We start from the raw sequence: 13,102 nt of genomic DNA on the forward strand, positions 1-13,102 counted from the left end.
AAGTTTATTTATTGAGAGAGGAGAGGGACAGAGCGAGAGAAAAAGAGAGAGAGAGAGAGAGAGAGAGAGAATCCCAAGCAGGCTCCATGCTGTCATGGAATCCCACATGGGACTTGATCCCATGAACCATGAGATCACGACTTGAGCCGAAACCAAGAGTCAGATGCTTACTGACTGAGCCTCCCAGAATCTACACTTTTTAAAGGTCAAAGTTGAGGACTAGTCCAGAAGAGGGCTCAGAGGAGCCTAGCTAAGAGAGAACCTTTGTTAGGGGTCACAGGATAGTGCTTATAGTTGGAGTCATGAGCCATGTTATATTCACTAAGAACCTTGGGGATTACTCATAATGGGAAATAGGAGGAGAGAGTAGTAATAGTTATATATATAGAGAGAGAGGCAGGAATGTATATAATCATGAAAGTAAAGCTAGGGGAGAATTATGGGAAGAAATAAAAAAAAAAGAATGAAACACTATGAAGGATGACACATAAATCACCAAGACATCACTGAAATGTGCCAGGGAGAACAAAAGGCCAACTAAAGTTGTGTGAGATAAAGTTGGTCCATGATTCTTTCTCTTCCTCCAGTAATCTTCTGTTTTCTAAACTGAAGTGCAAGAAGTAAATTGAAGAATGATCCCACTTTAGAAGATTATACTGAGAGGTACAGAAATATGTACAATTTGAGGCTAGTAGTAAAGACTTCATCAAAATGTTGACCGTGTAATTCATGTTTTGTGGGCCACCTATCATGGTCCTGAGTACAGTAATTAATTGTATGGTGAAAGACAGATGTCATGCTGAAACTTTGGAGTATAAACAAGTATTAAGCTCATTTATAGTGAAAACTTTGGCTTAATAAGAAAGGAAAGACAGGACAAGATGACAGCAAAGTTGAAGCCCAGAGATGGGATTGTTGATGTGATTCCTGTTGAGTAGAGAAAGTCATGAGAGTTGAGAAATGCTGACAATTGATACATAAAAGATCTGATAAATTTAGGTCACTGAGGGTGAAGAGGATGGAGATAAGGGGAGAAAATGGAGACATTTTAAAACTTTATTCAGATATGATTGTAGAATTTAATGCTTGTGAAATATAGAAATTTTAAAAATAGAAATGTTTAAAATAAGTTGCATAGACTCATTATAATTTCATTAAAAAGTAGGTGTAAATTTGAAGATATTTTAATTAAAATGCTTGTGACTTAAGTAAATGTGATGATGTAAACTTGTTCAGAAAATCACATGTACCTCCTTGAATTTTTGTATTTCTTGAAATCTGTATTATGTAACTTGGCATTTAATTAATAGCTTATTAATTTAAAAAAAGTTTTTCTTCTAGTAGATTCTAGGGCTCTTCTTTTCGTGTATTATCCTCTTTATAGAGCTGAGGATATAGTAAGTATTCAATGTATAATTTACCTTGCTAACAACTGAGATATTTGCAGAGAATTTAATACTGTTTTCATTTTGTTTTAAACATTAGTTAAGTGTGTTTACATTTAAACACTTCCACTACATTTAAACATGTTTAAAGTTAATTCTATTTATTTAAACCATATTTCATTAAGGGATATCTACTAAGGTGAGCCTTTATATATCAGATTGATAATTTTATTTGATAAGCTAACTAGCTTTTTTTGGTATTATGTTATTTTAATATTGTGTATACATAATATATAGTATTTTTATATAATTACTGCCTTATTTGTATTAACATAATGTTGAACATATCATACAGTTTTTAAAAGATTAGAGAATAATATCGTTTTATTTTAATAAAATTCCTAACATCTTTTCCTACTGAGTTCAATGCAAAACACTATTTCCTAGAGAGCAAATATTTCTATCCATCTCTTATGTTCCTTTCTATTTCCAATACTAATTTCTATCTCTTTTCTTTAAAATTTTTTTAATTTTTAAAAATTTATTTCTGAGAGAGAGAGAGAGAGAGTGAGCAAGGGAGGGTCAGAGAGAGAGGGAGACACAGAATCCGAAGCAGGCTCCAGGCTCTGAGCTAGCTGTCAGCACAGAGTCCGACATGGGGCTCAAATCCACGACCCGTGAGATCATGACCTGAGCCGAAGTCGGACACTTAACCGACTGAGCCACCCAGGCACCTCATTTCCATCTTTTTTTCTTTGCAAAATTTGGCCATAGAGAATCTATGATCCTTTTTTCCATGATCCTCTGCATCTGGAATAAACTTTCTCTATTTTATGCTTCATAACTGCCTATCTTAAAAAAAATCACTTTTATTCAGCCTTTACTTTCTTTCCTATGTCTTTCTATTCTTGTTTCTTTCTTTAGAAAAATTTAAGATTTTCTAATTGTTTAATTTTCCAATAGTCCCACCTCTTTCCACCTAAAAAAATCATCAAATATTTACATTTCATCCTACAAGTAATACTAAGACTCAAAGATACACTGTGTGGTTCAGATGGTTGAGATGAATAAATTTCTGAAGACCAACTCCTTATAATAATGAGAAAATTATATTTACAAACGTAGATTATGTTGTCTTAGATTTCAGAAACTCACTCCTAAAATAAGTGTTATTTCTACTATTCTACCTGTGGAAAAATGGTAGTTGATAATTTATTCCATGAAACATCAGCATTGCTAAGTAAGCATAATTGTAGCCTTAAGTAGAGCAACATAATAATAATAGTAATAATAATGCTGACTTATATTAAGCCCTTGGTACTAGGCACTATGTTTAAAACATTACATATGTTAACTCATATAATCATCCCCAAAGCCTTATGAATTTGGTACTATTGTTATTCCCACATTACAAGCAAGGAAATGAAAATAGAGAAAAGTTAAATGAATTGCCCATAGTCATATAGCTGGTCAGTGATAGTGCAGAGACTCAAAGCCATTATCTGAATCCAGAGTTTTTGTTCTTATTATTATATGTTTCTCCAATATTCTAGGTCGTGAGCATATAAGAATTAAAGCATTAATATGCAGATCCTGCCTTCACTAGATTAATGTAGTAGAAATTCATATTGAGTTACTCCACAAATACTTTTAGTTGCTTTTTCTGTGCCTGGAACTTTGTTCAGTTGTTGGGGATACATCTGAGAATAAGACAGTCATGTTTCCTGCTTATTCTCATGTCCTGACAGACAAACCGAAAACAAATACCAATGGACCAAGGAAGAGAAGATGTAAGCACATAGGTCATATTTAATTCTATGAAAATAGATCAGATAAACTGGGGGAGAGTAGAAAAGGAAGAGGACTCTAAATGAAACCTTAGGTCATACCTATATTTAACAAAGGATGCTGGGAAGGAAATAACCAGTGAGATACAGATGACAGTTACAATGAAAAGAGCATGTCAAACCAACAAACAAAGAACAACTCTTAAAAGAATTTCAAGAGGAAGGCAGTCAATTACTAAGTAACTAGATAAGATGAAAAAAAAAATGTGTGGTGGATTTAGTCATGGAGAAATTGCTGGTATCTTTTTTTTTAATTTTTAAAAATTTTTTAATGTTTATTATTGAGTCAGAGAGAAACAGAGCATGAATGGGGGAGGGGCAGAGAGAGAGGGAGACACAGAATCTGAAACAGGCTCCAGGCTCTGAGCTAGCTGTCAGCACAGAGCCCGACGCAGGGCTCGAACCCACGAACCGTGAGATCATGACCTGAGCCGAAGTCGGGCGCCTAACCGACTAAGCCACCCAGGTGCCCTGAAATTGCTGGTATCTTAAAAAAGGGTAGTTTCAGTGTAGTTGTAAAAGAAGTCAGATGATCCAGTAAAATGGGAGGCCTTTATGTTGTAAGAAAGAACAGAAACAGCAAAAAGACCAGTACCCTTGATAAACAGCACAAGAAGTGAACTTCCCTGTTGTAGGAAGACATTCATTTCTCTTAAACGAAGCGGGGCAAGATGCAATGGAAATGGATCTGCAGGTCTGGTGATAAGCTAAGGTGTATGTTTCTAATTAATTTAATATCAATACAAAATCTTTGGAAATCTTGTACCTAATTTGATTCCACAATTTTATTTTTTCTATCTAATTTTGTGTTTTTGACAAATAATAATAGCACCTATTTAAAATATTAACAGTGGAATGGGGCGCCTGAGTGTCTTAGTTGATTAAGCATGTGATTCTTGATTTTGGCTCAGGTCATGATGTCATGGTTCCTGAGTTTGAGCTGCGTGCTGAGTTCTGCACTGACAGAATGGAGCCTGCTTAAGATTCTCTCTCTTCCTCTTTCTTTCCCTCTCCTGCATGCACACACTCTCTCCCAAAATAAATAAGTAAACTTTAAAAAAATCTGTTAACAATGGTATACCTCTAAGTTAAAAAATTATAAAATGGGAAAATTACTATTACATTGATTCCTTAAATGTATCCACTTGATAATGTAAATGAGTTTATACTCTAATTGCTAATGCCTTCATTAAATCTAGAATTATAATACTTACAAATTTGGATTCTTTCTGTTTTTGAAAACTTGGTTTCTTTTTAATCTCATAGCATTTCCTTGGATCCCTGATAACAAAAGCTCTAAAATCTAAAGGCAAATTAATAGTCAAATTCATATTATTCTATGAAGCATTTCACTATAACTACTTACCATTGAAAAGATAGCCCCTCAAAAAAGATATGTTGCTATATATCTTAGTTGTTCTGTACAATGACTATTTTAGCTTTTCTGAAGGGGACTAACTATTACATATGAAAAGCTTTCAAAAGGAAAAGGGATTTGGAATCTAAAAATCAAGATAATTTATCATTCTTGATCTTCTAAAACCATTAAAACATCTAGTTTATTACTTAAACATATTTGTTCTAAATGTTACAGTGATTTAGAAAAGAATTATTCAATTTCAATTATTTTTATATAGCTTAGAAACAGTGGATTGAGTTATTTACATATTACATGTAAGGAAACAAATTTGACATCATAATATGGAAGATTAGCTTGTACTGAGTCTCCTATGTTTAAGCTCAGTTATCAGATACAATAGCTTTTAAAAGCCAAGAACTGGCAGAGCAATAAAGGGATCCCTGGAATAACATTTCCACCACTCCACTCTACTCCACAGAAATCTATCAATAAGAGGGAGCGAAGAAGTCAAACAGATAATTTTGCTGTGGATCAGAATGGCATAGAAGAGATGACATTGGTTCAAGCCAAAGTGAAATCAAGATCTGAAATCATAAACTAAAGGGTTATTCAAAAACAAACAAACAAACAAAAAATAGGCAGAAAGCAGAATCAGACAGAAGATAATGGTTGTAGAACATGAGAGAATGCGGCAGTGAGACTCTGAATCAGAAGCAAAGTGATGTAGAAAAAGAATGGCAATCAGTAATGTTAGATCAGATAGTTGAAGAAGGAAAGGCAGAGCTGAAAGAAGGAAAAAAGAAGAGGAAGAAGAGGAGGAGAAAGAGAAGGAAAAGAAAGAGAAGAAAGGAGGAGGAGGGAGAATGCAGAAGGAGAAAGAGAATACATACATACAGTAATGGCTGAATAAAATGCTATGCTTCTGGTATAGAAGTCAACATTATAACTGCTCTTGACTGAATGCAATTTAGAAGCCCTGAACATTGTCAGAAGTACATGTATGTGTTCTGTCCAAATGACTGTAGGTACCACACTTATTATTTAAATGTGTACAGTTGACAAATGTATAACAAATACTTTTTCATGACAGTATTAATCGGCAAAGAATAACTCATAAGCTGGACCTAATGTTACATTTCTTTTAAGGACTCATGTATACTTGCACTCTTTTAGATACCCAAACCCCTCATTTTTGTAATGTTTGTTTGTTTTGTGAGAAAGAGGGAGTAAGAGATGTGGGGGAGGGACAGAGAGAGAGGGAGAGAGGCTTCCAAACAAGCTCCACGCTATCACACTGTCAGCACAGAGCCCATTGCGGGGCTTGAACCCAGGAACCATGATATCATAACCTGAGGTGAAATCAAGAGTCAGATGCTCAACCAGCTGGTCCACCCAGGTGCCCCCAAATCCCTTATTTCTATTCTTTTCTCAAGATTGTTTTGAAGTTGTTTCTCATCTTTTCTTCTGCATAAAAAAATGCCCATATTTTATGGCCCATTAAAAATAATATAATATAATAAAGCATATTATATATCATAACATGTATCATTCACTTATTAGTATGTTATTCTCTGAAGAGTATTTACCAAAAGAACTTAAGCTGTGAGCAGGTGAAGATGGCCTTACATCAAGGGAACACATATCTTATGGTGGATCTTGAGAAACTGGGTCTTAGTTTGGATAAGATGGCCTTTTCTTTTCTTTTTTTTTTTTTAACATGATCTTAAGAAATTAATGTCTGTTCATAAATGAATTGGTGTTAAGACCATTTTGTATTGTAGGAATTAATTGAGGGATATGTTGGATCTTATCCAGACATCTGAAAACGGGCAGAGTGTTTCTCAAGAAGGTTTCTTTAGTGACTTTGGCCTGAGCATTTACTACATTCTCACAAAGGAACTGAGGATGGGTTCCAAGTGACTTTCTAATTATATTTCTCAAAGAAAGGCTGTCCATAGAAGGTCTCCCAGCATTTTCCTGGAGGGTGAAGTACTGTATACCTGACTGTTTAAGAAACCTTGGAGTTTATGTTTTTCCTGGAAGCTTTAAGCATTCTAATGTTCGTTTAATCTTACTTGAGTCCTCAATTATCTCCAGTTACTCCTGAAGGAATGGCACAATGGTAATTAACCATATGCGCACCTTTTTCATGGCTTCCATCCCTTTGCTTCCATTAGTGGTGAAATAAGATAAAGGCGTTTACTGAGACAGGTCTGAATTTATAAAATTTTCAGTTGAGTCTTAAGTTCAGGAGGACATTAGGATCTTTAAACCTGAAAACACATGCACACACACACACACACACACACACAATGAGTGAGATTAAGGGAAAAAATGCACTGTCCCCTAAAAGCTTCAAGCTGTTTCAATCTGCTTCAATACTCCCTTAAGGCAAATTGCTCCTTTTTTTTTTTTTTTTCTGGAAAACTCAAGTAATAGTTCTATTTTCTTATGCAATGTAAAGCAAATACTGTTTACTAACTTGAAATATTTGCGGCACTCTGGTTTCAGGGAATTAAAGCCACTTTGGGGATAATAGTAAGCACTTGTCTTTGTTAAAGATAGATTGCAGGATAGCAAACAAGGTTGCTTTTGGGAAAAAAAAAGTGTGTTAGTATGTAGGATAATGAGGACAAAGGAGAGTAATATAAAGCAATTCCCCATTCATACCCTTTGAATGGGTTGTATCTTCTAGTAAGAGGAATGAGGGCCTGAGGTTAAATATCCACATTCTTGAAAGATTGCTTTATTGCAATACTTTGGGCATAAAAAGGGTAAAACTCAGGAGGTCTAGCTTGGAGCATTTGTATAGATCTGTTCATTCACTGGAACTCACATCATTAATAGATACTTGGATTGACATCTCTATATCTGTTAATTACTTTTGTGCTTAATGGACTATTAATTTTGGCTTATTTATTTATTTATTTTTTAATGTTTTATTTATTTCTAGGAGAGAGAGAGAGACAGCATGAACAGGGGAGGGTCAGAGAGAGAGGGAGTCACAGACTCTGAAACAGGCTCCAGGCTCTGAGCTGGCAGTCAGCACAGAGCCCGACGCGGGGCTCGAACCCACGAACCGCGAGATCATGACCTGAGCGAAAGTCGGACGCTTAACCGACTAAGCCACCCGGGCGCCCCTGGCTTATTTATTTATTGCTTGCTATATTACTGACCTCTTAAGAGGTTTTCAACAGATTCTTTGTTTCACAGGTATTGAGTCACAAAATAATAATATTTTTTTCTCCAGTGGAATTGTCCCTTGTTTAAATTTGTAGACTATTGTATAGATTTTGATTTATTTTTTAATTTTTGAGAGGAGAGAGAGAGAGAGAGAGAACAGAGGAGGGGCAGAGAGAGAAGGGGAGACATAGAATACCAAATAGGCTCCATCCTCTGAATTGTCAGCACAGAGCCTGATGTGGGATTTGAACCCATGAACCATGAGATCATGACCTGAACTGAAGTCAGACGCTTAACCAACTGAGCCACTCAGGCATCCCTGCCCTTTTTTTGTTTGTTTAGTTTTTAGTAAATTAGACTAGTAAAAAATGTTGAGCTTTTTAAAAGTTAAACAATATAAGAACATAAAGATTCAGGGCAAAGTGTACAGATCAGGATGGACATTCCAAATTACTTGACAGCCTGTAGTGGGCCATCCCTAATCTGAAAGAATATCAGAAAGTTCAGATCATACCTCTACTGGTGCATATGAGTCTTGGTGTGTGATTTATTCATGAATGGCCTTACATAATCTAAGAAAATAAAAATGAAAGCCTATGTCTAAAAGATATTTTAGATAATCCTTTTGTTTTATTAATGTGGAAAAAAAAAGTCTTCAAGCTAGAAGGTGGTAGTCTAATTTATAGCGAGTTATCTACATTAAAATCTATTAGTTCACCAGTTGAATAGTTAGAAAAGGGAAAATAACCCACAAAGTTAATCATTTGTAAAGCATTTTAATTTCCTACAGTATACTCACAGGCTAACAACGAAACCATATTCACTTTTGTCCACTGACATTGTATACAATGCCTAGCAACCCCCTGGTTAGACTCATAATAGAAATATAAATATTTATCAAATTAGAACATAAGTTTACCCAACTTATTGTTGCCTCTTCCCATATTATTTTATACATTTTCTTCAAGACAGCTCCAGATGCACTTTGATCATTAATATACCAATTCACCTATTTAAACTGTCTATTAGTAATTTTAGAGTTGTGTAACCATCAAAAAAAGCTCATACTGATTAGCAGTCACTTTTGATTCTCCCTTACCACACACAACCATTCTCTCCCTTTATGCTCCCTAACCACAGACAACCTCTGATCTACTTTATGTCTTTAAAGATTTCACAAAAAGGAAATTAGAGAATAAGTGATCTAATGTGACTTGCTTCTTTGACTTTGTGTACTATTTTCATGGTTCATCCATGTTTTAGCTTATTTCAATATTTCATTCTTTACTATTGCTGAAAAACATTCCATTGTATAGATGTACCACAGTTTACTCATCTGTTCATCAGTTGATTGACATTTGGGCTGTTTTTGCTTTTGGCTATTATGAGTTAAACTGCAATGAACATTTATTTGTGTACGTGTGGATGTACATTTTCATTTCTCTTGGGTATGAACCTACCAGTGAAATTGCTTTGTCAAATGCTAATTATATATTTAACATTTTGAAAAACTACCAGACTGTTTTCCAAAGCAGCTGCATGATTTTACATCCCCACTAGCTGTGTATGAGGGCTCCCGTTCCTTTACATTTTTGCTAAAACTTATTATCTTTTTAACTTGCAGTCATCATAATGGATGTGAAGTATGATTTTGATTTCATTTCCCTCATGGCTACTAAGAGTGAACATGTTTTATGTTTTATCAGCCATCTGTATACCTTTTTTAGTACCTGGGTTGAAAATTGAGACTGCTTCTCTGTCTTTAGATCTTGCAGACAAAATTAGGATGCTTTATACTACTGATATAATTACAAACAGCAAACTTCCTGATACTTAATGACTTAAGTAAATAAGCCAGTAAGAAAATATATAGTACACTTTCAACAGGAGAGGCCATTATGATGCTTTACAGTTGTAGCATATCCTTAAAATAAAACTTTTTTTAATGTTTATTTATTTTTTTTTTANGAGACAGGGCATGAGCAGCAGAAGGGAAGAGAGAGAAGGAGACACAGAATCTGAAGCAGGCTCCAGGCTCTGAGCTGTCAGCACAGAGCCCGATGTGGGGCTTGAACTAATAACCACAAGTTCGAACCATGAGATCATAATCTGAGCTGAAGTTGGCCACTTAACCAACTGAGCCACCCAGGGACCCCAGCATATCCTTAAAATAAATATTTTCTGTTAATTTGGCTACACAATTTAATCTGTGACTGTTGTTCCAACCAGATGAATGGCAATATTTTATTCATGTAGCTCCCTCCCAAAAACATCCTTCATTGCCTTTCCCATTTTGTAAGCTCTTATTCTGAACATTATAAAGGTAAGACAGAGTTGTCCCTTCTACTGTGGTGAGCAGATGAAGACGTGTTCTCCGTGAAGTCCCCTGGGTAACTGTCAGAGTAGTTGTGGGTGTTAGTGTGCCAGGCTAGTAGAGTCAATTTCTTTGCCCATTTCTGGGGGAAATTAGCATCCAAGAAATTAACTATAGCCATGGTTCTGAGTTATTTCCTGCCTTGTATTTTTTAATGAACTGACCTTCTCTCCCTACTTCTACAAAAACTACAAAAACGTATCATGACCTCATTCAGCTGAGCCAAACTTAATTCCCAGTTCAAAGAAGGACGGTAGGGCAGAGAACTCTTTCATTTTTTTTTTTAAATGCACGGAAATGGTAATATTTTTACTTGGCTATGCCTCACACTTTCAGTATAATTATTTTGCTGAGGAAAGAGTATGGAGCTGCAAAAATAGCCTGTTATAGTTATTCTGTTTTTTTCTTTTTAATTATGCCTATTCTACATCCTTGAGTTCTAAAGGATGTTTAATTTTGTTTACTATTTTAGAATAGATAGGCATTTCACTTTAATTTTCAAATTACCTAATTATCTTCCAGGACCAATATCATCACAAAGTTCTTTTACCTGTTCCACTGATTCAGGAAACTTAATGTTCAAATTCACATACACAAACACACATGCGCACACACACACATACACACAACCCCAGATTGTGTGAAAGCATCATAAAAATGATATGGATGTCTTGTTATCTCAATAGAATATTTTTCATAATTTTTAATTTTATGTATGTCTTTATCTGGCTTTTGTTAATGACACGTACAGTTTTTATTGAGAATTAGATACTGTTCTGAGAAAAAAATATATTCTTAAATACTTTAAACTATAGCACCAGATTATGATTGAGAATATTGTCAGGTTGTCATCTATTACAAAATAAAATGAGAGAGGCGTGTCTGAGTGGCTCAGTCGGTGAAGCGTCTGACTTTGGCTCAGGTCATAATCTCACAGTTCGAGGGTTTGAGCCCTAAATCGGGCTCTGTGCTGATAGCTCAGAGCTTGGAGCCTGCTTCAGATTCTGTGTGTCCTTCTCTCTCTGCCCATCCCCCATTCATGCTCTGTCTCTCAAAAATAAATAAAAATGGTAAGAAAAAAAAACAAAATAAAATTTATAAAATGAGAGAGATTGTATCTGGACAATAAGGTGTATTATATACTCCAGTAAACCTGGAACTCTGTTAGCAATGGAAAAGAAACATTTGCTTCATCAGTGGTGAAGCTGCTATCAGTGGTGATAGCAGATGTTTTTTTCCTGATAAAGCAGGGAAAAGGTGGCCATGGAGAAGACCTGTTAAAGGCAGTAGAGGGAGGATAATACAGAATGAGGGTAGATGAATGAATGTGATTTGCTGGACTTTTTTAGAATTATGCCATTTCTCATTCTCTTTGTGAATGGTGAAGGAGCGTAATTCTGCTTACACTACTAATAGAGTTAGCCTCATTTCTGACGTGATTTGAAAGTGTGAAAAATACAATGGAAGAGGGCACATGGGTGGCTCAATCAGTTGAGCATCCGACTCTTTATTTAGGCTTGAGTCATGACTTCACGATTCATGAGTTTGAGCCTACAATGGACTCTGTGTAGACAACACAAGGCCTGTTTCCTATTCTTCCTCTCTCTCCTCTATCTCTGTCCTTACTTCATTTGCGTGCTCTCTCTCAAAATAATTAAATTAAACTTTAAAAAGTTGAAAAAATGCAGTGGAATGGATGATTTTTTAATTAATAACTGAAACACCTTTGACCATTACCAACCTTCCACCTACTCACCTCAAGTAGGAACCACATATGATTTCTATGAAGAGTGGAACAGATTTTATTGTGACTGCATATAAGAATTTTTCTCCATCGTCTTTGGCTTAGGTATCCATACAAATCACCCACATCAATCTCTTATAAATTGCTCTATTGAATGTATGAGAGGAGGCCATTCATAGTAAATGACTGGTTATACAATTCACCTGGAGTCAGACACGTTGAAACTAATGAGTCATTTGTTTGGATCCAGCTGTGTGTAGGTAGGTAGAGACTAGGTGATAGGGGCTATGGACTGATCTCTAAATGGTATTCTGTAAGAATACAGGCTTTTGAAAGTAGATGAAACTGTGTTAAAAATCTTACTTTAACTCCTTCAGTCCTGTGACCATAGGTTTCAGTTTCCTTCTTAGGATAAGACTTCACAGAGTAACTTTACAGATAAAGTGATGTATGCAAAACAGCACAATTCCTAGCAGAAAGACAATGCCCAATAATGGTAGCTATTAATTTTATTGTTAATGGATTTTTTCCTCTGTTGTGTGTAAGGAAAACAACGACAAATAACAAAACTTAATCCATCTAAAGAAATCTAGTTCAAAAGACTTTAATACTATTTTGCACTCCTAATCATTCCTATTAACCACCAAACTACACATCTTAAACCTGAAAATAATCCTTTTTTATCTACCTATTTTTAGAAGAGCTGAATAATTCCTTTCTGAGATTCTTTGAGAGAAAAACAGAAGAAAGGCTCTGTCTGTTGTAATTTTAATTTCTTAGCATGACTGCCAAAGCTATATATTCTTTCTGAAATTAAGCATGCTAAGAATATTAAATGAGGAAAACAGACAACATGAAGGGAAAGCTATAATAATTTGGTTATACTGAAAAAGGTACCCAAAACACCTCTGAAAAATAAAACAGCTATCTTGTGTTATCCTGGTAATTGGGAGCACAGTTTTAAGATATAATTACTCTTGTTTTTCACATTGTCACTTTTATGTATTGGAATCTGTGTACTACCATTTATCTTTTCTGAAACATTTAAAGCACACCTTAGCTGGTAATTAATTTCATTTTCTTTTGTTTTTATATCACATTAGTTGAATAGAGTCAAAGAACTTAGTACATTAACTACCTAAAATTCTCTGCCATTGTTTTATAGTTGGAAGTGTGGTGTTGGGTTTGTCTTTTCGATACTGTTGTAGT

The 13,102-nt window shown here is 35.1% G+C and overlaps 1 protein-coding gene across 1 annotated transcript in view; it reads left to right on the forward strand.

The window, feature by feature from the left end:
- Nucleotides 1-13,102, forward strand: part of LRP1B (LDL receptor related protein 1B) — a 1,854,983-nt gene that overhangs the window by 1,492,815 nt on the left and 349,066 nt on the right. The gene's annotated exons all lie outside the window — the stretch shown is intronic.

Source organism: Crocuta crocuta, unplaced genomic scaffold (genome assembly GCF_008692635.1).
Source record: "Crocuta crocuta isolate KB4526 unplaced genomic scaffold, BGI_CrCroc_1.0 scaffold154, whole genome shotgun sequence".
Lineage (NCBI taxonomy): Eukaryota > Metazoa > Chordata > Mammalia > Carnivora > Hyaenidae > Crocuta > Crocuta crocuta.